The 8,595-nt window shown below is 44.9% G+C and overlaps 1 long non-coding RNA gene across 6 annotated transcripts; it reads left to right on the forward strand.

Moving 5' to 3' along the window:
* Positions 1-707: 707 nt before the first annotated feature.
* Positions 708-7,935, forward strand: LOC144146978 (uncharacterized). 6 transcript variants are annotated; one of them, XR_013317784.1, is made up of 4 exons: positions 708-836; positions 934-998; positions 4,246-4,370; positions 6,343-7,935. It is a non-coding gene; the product is annotated as an uncharacterized LOC144146978 (long non-coding RNA). The 6 variants fall into 6 exon arrangements; XR_013317787.1 differs by having other exon boundaries at positions 792-836; positions 3,707-4,370; positions 6,343-7,930; XR_013317789.1 differs by lacking the exon at positions 708-836 and adding an exon at positions 3,707-3,860 and having other exon boundaries at positions 848-998.
* Positions 7,936-8,595: the final 660 nt, after the last annotated feature.

Here is an 8,595-nt window from a genome sequence, read left to right on the forward strand (position 1 = left end):
ATCAACAGAGGCGTCTTTCAAAAGCTTGCGGCAAAGAACCTTGTCCAACATCAAACGACAACACAGCCGGAGTCAAACAAAATAAATAAAAGAGAAAAAAGGAAACAAGACGAAAGGCGAGATTTAAAAAAAAAATGGACATTCTATAAAACGAGTCACAGCGGTCATCGCACATTGCAGTGGGCAGCATCACGCAGCGGCAATAATGAATAAAAAAACAAAAACAAATAATTGACAGTAACAAGATCACGGCAATTCAAGAAACACCGGTTTCAATGTCGCCACGCAGATAACACCTTAGAGCTGTGTCAAATCTAACGCCAGATGCGCAAACGATTCGGGAAGCTTATTCCAATCTCCAATTGTGCGTGGAAAAAAAGATGTTTTAAAAAGGAAGGTGCGGCAATGAATTTCTCTGATCAAATAGGATAACCCGCGCGGCATAAGAAAGAGTGGAACACGCGCTTATCTTGGGATGCAGATAACACAAACGGGTACAGCCGATCGTTAAAAACAAAACATAAATAAACATATCCACTGCATGGTTCGCGGCAGTATCTTTTGTCTACAACGCGCCGCAGAAACAAAATTCAAGCGTGACCTGCAATCGCGGTGGCGCTAGTTACCGCACTTCATCACTGGTTGCGCTCAAGGACTCGTCGTGCGCACGGCACCGCATTCGTCCATCGCGCGTGGTATGTGTTTTTCCTGTGGCGGTTGTGGCATGGGGTTTGAGCGCGGTAAGTCTTCGTTCGCGCTGTGTTTGCGGTGTTTTCTTGATATCTTTCGCACGTTCGCAGTAAGTATCGCTCGGTCGACAGATAGCGTGACAGCAGGTAAGCGTCATTTCATTGCTTGCTTTGAAGTACTGCGTCGCGGGGCGCATTGAACCAACGCCTTGGTTGAACCTGGCTTTGTTCTCCCCTAATTCAGAGCCGTGTTTTGACGCGCGGAGACTGACACGTCGCCGCGAGACACCCATCGTGCTTTTAGAGAAGGTGAGCGCGCTTTTTTTCTTTCCTTGAAGTGTTAAGACTTTCCCCTCGAGGCTGGTCGTGGTGCAAGCGCGACATTTACGGGCTTAGCTGGGCGAATGAAATATGAAATGACTTGACAAGCTGTACTGTAAAACACGCTTATGGGGCTTAGTTCAACTGGCACGGGAGAGCATATCATATTGGTTGGCGGTTCTAAACAGCCGTAGGTTGTAATTCGCGTCCATTTCAAACCTACGCTGGCCATAACTGTCGCGTAGTTTTCTGGTGTAGTTCCGCAGTCGAGTAAAATTGTTCGAGCCCCACATTCATGTTCAGTTCTCATTACAGTGTAAAGTCCTTTGAGAAGCACGCTTACGAGCATGCGGCGAGTATTTGCTGTTGCTTCTTCAGTTTTAGCATATCGTTACCGTGTTTGCGTTAGCGTGTTACCGGAAGCCGTGGCGACGGGGAAGCCTGTGCCGGTAATTTACCGTTCGCGGTAACTCTCGCGCTGCGCACTCGACTCCCACAAACACGGTAAACGGTAACGTAAACACGGTAACGATATGCTACAACTGCCTAATAAGTTTTACTCGCACATCTTTTGCGGCAGTCAAGCTGCCGGTTCTGATTTTACGAATCTCTTTCAATCGTCGAAGGCGTAGCTCACTATCAGAACCAGCGCAACACATTTCTGTGTTAACCAAGGTACAGGTGCGCCAAAAATGTAACTATGCAGCTAAATGTCTCCCAGGTGTCGAAAAGTGCTCACGTACTGAACATATACAGAAGAACAGAACATATACAGGCTATACATATACATATATATACATATACATTTTAATAATAATGTCATGTGCAGATAGCAATGCAGGATGAAAAGCTGCAGCTGGTGTAGAGAAACCTTTCCTGCATGTCTCGCTTGCTTTGAACATTTTGCATTTCACAGCAGTGTACTTAGGGTTATGCCTTGTCCCACTAGCTTGCACGGTGTGGTTTTCAGGAAATACAAAGCCTTCAAAAGCCATATTTTCAGACACAAAAAAAAATCAGGATGGACGAACAAACAATGTTGCATTTTTGTATTCTCTGCCGTCATGTGGGAGCCACGAATCAAGACGTATGAAGCCCATCCCACACATTGTGGACCACTTCAAGAACAGGATAGTCTGTTGTGCATTCTTTCATAGGCTGTGTCAGCGTGCTGAAGTCAGCTGGCTCATTTATGACCCACAAAGAAGCAAAGAATACATCAGTGCACTTTGACAACCTAAACAACAATTTTTAAATGGAACCAGTAACTGCCCCAGAGCAATTACAGGGCCCCTGCCCATTTGCGTTGATTCATGATGAGAGCCTATTGTTAGCCAGTGCAAAGATGTCGACCTTATGACAGCGAATTTTGCACTTTGACTACAGCTGCAGAGCCAGCAACAAATGCTGTAATGGCTGTCCAGAGGTATTTTATTTAATATTTGCGCAGGAAAAGTACTGAGAACAAGAACAAAATAAACCGCAACCCATAGGTGTATGTTGGTGGCACAAGGTGGGGTTTACTTTGTTCTCTTACCTCCTGCCAACTTTGCATCTCTTGGCTCCCGTACTGCCGTTTCAGCTTAGGCTGTCTGTGACGGTAGATTATCAGATCTAATTTTCAAAGGAACTGTGTGAACAATGACTGTTAAAAAAGAACCGTGTGAAATGTCTCTGGGTGTTCAAAATTAATTCAAAGCCCTGCACAAAAGCACACCACATAGCACAGGTGTAGCTTTGATACGTTAAACCCCATACTTTTTTAAATGCAGAGCATTTCTTTAACTCGCACTGTCACCCGTCGTCCCTCGGCGTTGTCCGCAGCCAGCCTCCCCCTACACTATAAAAAAAATAATAGTTACGGGCGCCTGGTTTCGATCCCAGGACCCTGCGGGCGGAACGCAAGGTACATGGTGCTCTTCCCATTGCTCCACAAAACACACAGAATCAAAGGCTACGAACGCGCCTTATATCCTTGACTCATTCAAACTACGTCAAGAAGCTGCTGATACAACGCATTCACTACCTGTGGGCGGAACGCGAGGTACATGGTGCTCTTCCCACTGCGCCACAAAATCGACACAGAATCAAAGGCTACGAACACGCCTTATATCCTTGACTCATTCAAGCTACGTCGTCAGCGGCGTGGGTTGGTGACTCAGCGGCGTGATAGCTGCGTGGCGTACACGTGATGCCACCAACCCCCCAAACACAAACGTTAACTCAATACACCCACCCCCTATGCGACGCATTTACTCGAGTCCCCTCGCAGGGAGATGGGCCCATTTTTTTGTTTTTTTTTACATTTCTAAGATTTGTTTTGGGGACTTCCTTAACTAGTGATTTGCGTGCATGTTTCCTTCAAGCCACTCAGAATAGTTTGTTGACCTGCCAGTAGCTCAGAGACAAATGCGTCTGCTGCTGCTTCGCACAAGGTCACAGGTTTGATATTTGGCTGTAACACGTGTTTCTGATGGTGAAGTAATAAAAGGATTGTGTACATGCTATGTGCATGTTAAAAAAACTCCAGGTGGGCCAATCGAAGGCCAACTGTATTCAAATTTCGCATCGGCAAAATTTATTTTGGACGTACAGTGCGTATCACCGAACCAATTGCGACATTACTCGTAGCCCTGTGAAATTCCTTGATAATCAGGTGGGAATGTTTAAAAAATAGAAAATAAACTTCATCGCAGACAACGTGAGACCTGCCAGCGGATCGTGCAAACAGCGATGAAGCAGAAGTGACATTGCAGCCAACCAGGCGATTGGTCCTCCAGCCAGCCAGGGGAACCAGTCAAGCTCTGCTGGGTGGGCTTTTCCTGGACCTGATGCAGACGTGAAGCTGTTGTGCGCATGTTTGCTCTGGCTTGCTGTCTGCGACGTCACTTCAGCCTGGTTGTAATGTCTGCACGCTTCTCAATTTCGGTTTCAGAGTCGCTGATTTTTTATGGTCATTTGTGCCATGCATACGCGTATGTCAGCTGTCATATTTTGTATCTTGCTGTCTTTTTAGGCAGACTAAATAGAAATTAGGTTTTCAAGAGGTCACATTTTTGAGTGCAGTTGGCTTTTAATCTGGAGTGTTGCCCACCTTGTAGCAAGTTGTCGAGTGTTGAGCCCGGGATTTATTTTTAAATACCTCTACTGAAACACTGGAAGGCAAGGTTTATCACAAGTGTTTTCAATTGCTTGCAGGCAGCATCTAATAGTGGCGCCGCTGTTTTTTTGCTAGCAAGAGGCACCATACACGGGGCTGACGATCCTTAGGGAGGCAACTTGCCTGCTGCTACTCGTGTGCTGTGGACTCGACCTGGAGTAGGCTGAGCCAGGAGCTACCACAGTTGAATTTCTCCAGAGGTTAGTTACTTTTTCAGCAGGCCCAGCATTGTTTTCTTGTTTGCCGTATACTTAGGTGCTGAGTTCATTTGTTATCATGCCCGGAATTTTCTTGGTAAAGCTTGGACATGTAGGGCAGACACAATTTCTTAAATTTTTTACAAATTTTTTTTCTTAGGTATTGTGTCTGCCACGATATTCAATCAGCAGTAGAGCGCAGGAATTTCAGTAGTTCCGATAGGTTTTGTATGAAAACTATGAACCAGATAAACAAAGAACATAGAATAACCTGGGTTGTTTAATAAGAAACCTGTTGTCCTCCTGAGCAAAATATTATGGGGTTCTCGAGTGCCGTGGGTATATTTAAATACGTTATTCATATTTATCATCATCATCAGCCTATGTACGCCCTCTGCAGGGCAAAGGCCTCCGCCATAGATCTCCAAAAACCCGGTCCTGTGCTAACTGCGACCAATTTATCCCCGCATACTTCTTGATCTCATCTGCCCATCTAATTTTCTGCTGTCCCTGCCACGCTTCCCTGCTCTAGGGATCCCACTGTGTTACATTTAATGACCGATGGTTATCTCACCTTCAGACGTGCAGTGTTCATATTATCCCATTTAAAATGGGACCTAAAATGGGATCCGTGTGGCACATATCACAGGCTTGGCTCAAGGCATAAGAACTCAGATTTAAAAAAAAAAAAAGAAGAGGATCCAGTAGCGCATAGGGTGTATGCACTGGCCCCTAAAACGCACGGCGGGGCTACACTCGCAAGGAGGCTGACTTTATTTTTACAGTGAAATGCTGCCACACAGACAGCGCATTCTCCGACGCAAAACATGGTATAAGGCTTGGTGTTCGCAAAAACAACTGTGTGTGTGGCGCTTTTTTTTGGTTCATTCGTCGGTTTACAAATGCCTTGTCGTAACGAGTAGCTGGCTTTTTCTTTTGCTTCGGGATGCCAGACTGCATGTTCATGCTTCTAGAACCGCGGGCCTGAAACAGGCCGCATGATGAAAACAAACGCCAGGTTTTCGACTGTTTCAAAGCAAAGAATAGGGTACCGTTCGAAGACGGTATGGCCGCATGCAACGAATTCACAAAGAAGGCATTGATGATGGGGTGAATCAATACCAAGTCTTCTGTGCACATTTAATTGCAGGTGAGGACGATGCAACGTTGACACTGTTATCTCGCGCCGCGCCACATGCTTGAAACCTTAATTAGTGCGTGAAACTTTCACTATTTAGTTCATGCAGTGTACTTTATGGATTATGCGCACCCATTCGGGCATTCAGCATCACCCTGGGCTATTTCAGTGTTTTGAAGTGAATGTGCTATACAAGGCCACTGGTAATTGTGGGCTTCCAACCATTTCCTTTCGACTGTTTCCTAATGACCAAGCCTGTTCTGGGAGCTTGTTCTGTTCACGTGCATCGAAAAAAAAACACTTGGAAACAATCGGCATAATCTTCGTCACCTCAAGTCGGTGAATTGTCCCTGCCGCACTTTATAATGCATACACACCTCACAAGCACTTAAACCCAGACCGTTTGCATAATCGCTTAACATCATTGGAAACCCAGTTTGAGGGTGGTCGCACGTTCAATGCATCAGAATACTGTCGCTAGAGCTCCTTAACGTCTCACACTCCATAAGAAGCACGCTACAGGCCTTGGGGAAATGGTAATATGAATGGATAATTGCACATGCCCCTACCACATACAATATTGTCACAAGCTTTGGTAGAAAAATTTTTGTAACTCCAGCCATGGTCTTTTGGAGCAAGGCAAGAAATAAGGAAACGGACGTTCGGGGATGATACTGAGCTAGCGCAAAACGACTGCACTGCTGGCGCAGCTCTCAAACCACACAAATAATATTGGCTCCACTTTGTGGCTGAGTGGCCAGTGCATACACTGTGTAGAATACAGTACAGCATGAATGTAAGCAGCATGAAGAAAATCGTGCCTGCCCTCTTTTCCAGGCAGCTGTTCAAGGTCAACCCGCCACGGGCAGCAAGTAAACAGGCAGCGAAAGGATGCGCACTAGCGTGCACTCGGACTTCGTGCAAAGGCTGCGGACCAGTGAATCAAGCTGACAGCAGGTATTTTACTTCTTTTATGTGACGCTTCTTTTGGCAGCCATTCTTAAATTCACACTTTTTCAAAGCTTATAAGCTATTTGTCAGGCTAAATATTGCAATTTAAATGAATTTTCAATGTATAACACTTGAAGGTTTGAACAAGCGATTACAGAAGAAGACAAGCCTTCTGGGTCTTTTTTTTTGTTGTTGTTGTCCTTTGACATACGTCAGTTCCTCATATTAAGCCTTATTCTTTTATGGCACTATAAGACAATTTTAGGAGGACAGGATAAGCATGTGTATCTGTTAGACGTGTGTATAAAGACGTGATGCCATCAGCACTTTCAGACTTTGAAAAGGCACTGTCTGCACTGTTGTTCACAAAGCTCAGCATTTCAGAAGCTGCAGACTTAAAAAAAAAAGCAATTCAATGTTGGAGAAATAGTGAGTTGCGCCTCTATTTTGGTAAGCATCGGGCCAAACCATTTATACCCAAGATATATCAACTTCGAATAACCATAAACAAAATTTTTCATTGGGAAATAGGGCTTGACATAGTGGTTACAAAAGGCAAATCACCCCTCTTGTTTAGCTAGCCAGTCATCTTGTTTATTTTTTGTGTTCGGTGTTATAGCATTCTGCAGCAATGAACCAACAGGCTCAAGCAGTGAATTTATCAAAACTGGGAAGCATATTACCTAAACATATGATCTTGCCAGTATGACTAAAATTTTAGCAGTTCTCATTAATGCGTCAAACTACATTTCGCATCCTAGTTATGCCCGTGATGCTTAAAGGTTATACCACGCAAGAAATACTGCGTTGGGTGCTAACTCTGACTGTGCACAGTCCGCTTTACGCACATTGGGAACATTCAACCACCTCAGGAGCTGTACACCAGGGCCGGCTGCCTTACCTGCTTATTTCAATGCTTTTTATTCTCTTCGCATTGAGCTGTCTAGCCTCATTAATGTAGCCTTACTAAGATTACAAGCTTTCTTGTGCACATAGTGGGCATAAAAAACGAGTGTAACACAATTTTGTGGCCCTTGTTGACATTGCAAGTTAAGGGGCCTTTGATTTTACAACCAAATACAGGTAACACACAATTTACAGAGCATGAAGGCAAAGCACCGCTGAAGAGGACGTCGGGCCAAATAGAATCGTAGAACCTCACTTTCAGCACCGGCACACCATGACCATGGGGATGTATTTAACGTGTCTTCTAGCTAGACCGAATACCGGTATTTGTTTAACAGACCTTAAGACGCACCAACAACCTTTTCATTCTGGCTCTGCTGCCAGGCAGGCTGCCAGCAACTGGTTACAGCAAGTCCAAAAATCAAATAGAATAAGTTTTTTTAGAAAAACAAGCTCATAGTGTAAGTATTGGGTATGATGATATATCATCATTTGCTCTTGTTGGGAAGTTTGATGTGGGTTCATACGTGCGCACAAAAAGTCTTTTGAAGGAAAGGGGAAAAAAATGTTTCAGGCTGACCACGCTGCGAGCACTTGGCTACCAGTGAGGGAGCAACAAAAATGAAAACAGAAGTGAAGAAAAGGGGGTGCTTCGGCCACTGCAGATTAGTCACGCGAGCGTGCGCCTGTTACCGTGACATCAGTGTGAAAGGCGCGGGTGACGGGTGGGTGCAGGAGGCACTGCAGGGCCACGATATTTCGTGCTCAGGTTCCTTGAAAGCCAAGCATTTTTGGGGCATGCCTTACTGCCAGTTCAGATTCACCGTGGTGGCCGCTGGGGGACCGGTACTGGAAAAAGGTCCATTAGGTTACGGCGCACACTGCACCCCTGCGAGGTGTGCTGGGTAATTTTTACCTGATTGTTGGACTAGTTGCACGAGTCTTGTACATGAAGTGAAATGGAATGCCGAAAGCGAGGTGGCTAAAGATAGCAACGTTATTTAAATTATGATCGGGGTGAGCATGTGCTTTGGAGTGTGAAATGGTGCAACGACTGCCACATCGCTTTGTACAACATTAGCTGTGGCTCGATCGGGTATTGCACAAATAATAATTGCAGCATTCAAATAATTGATTGTAATGTTTTTCAATTTAAAAACTTTTTACTACATTTTACGCTGTCTATGCATACAGACTCAATATAATCTAAGAAGTTTGCAAGAACGGAGTGCA

This window comes from Haemaphysalis longicornis, unplaced genomic scaffold, assembly GCF_048455015.1.
Source record: "Haemaphysalis longicornis isolate Haplotype H1 unplaced genomic scaffold, Haemaphysalis longicornis Haplotype H1 scaffold_7, whole genome shotgun sequence".
Classification (NCBI taxonomy): Eukaryota; Metazoa; Arthropoda; class Arachnida; order Ixodida; family Ixodidae; genus Haemaphysalis; species Haemaphysalis longicornis.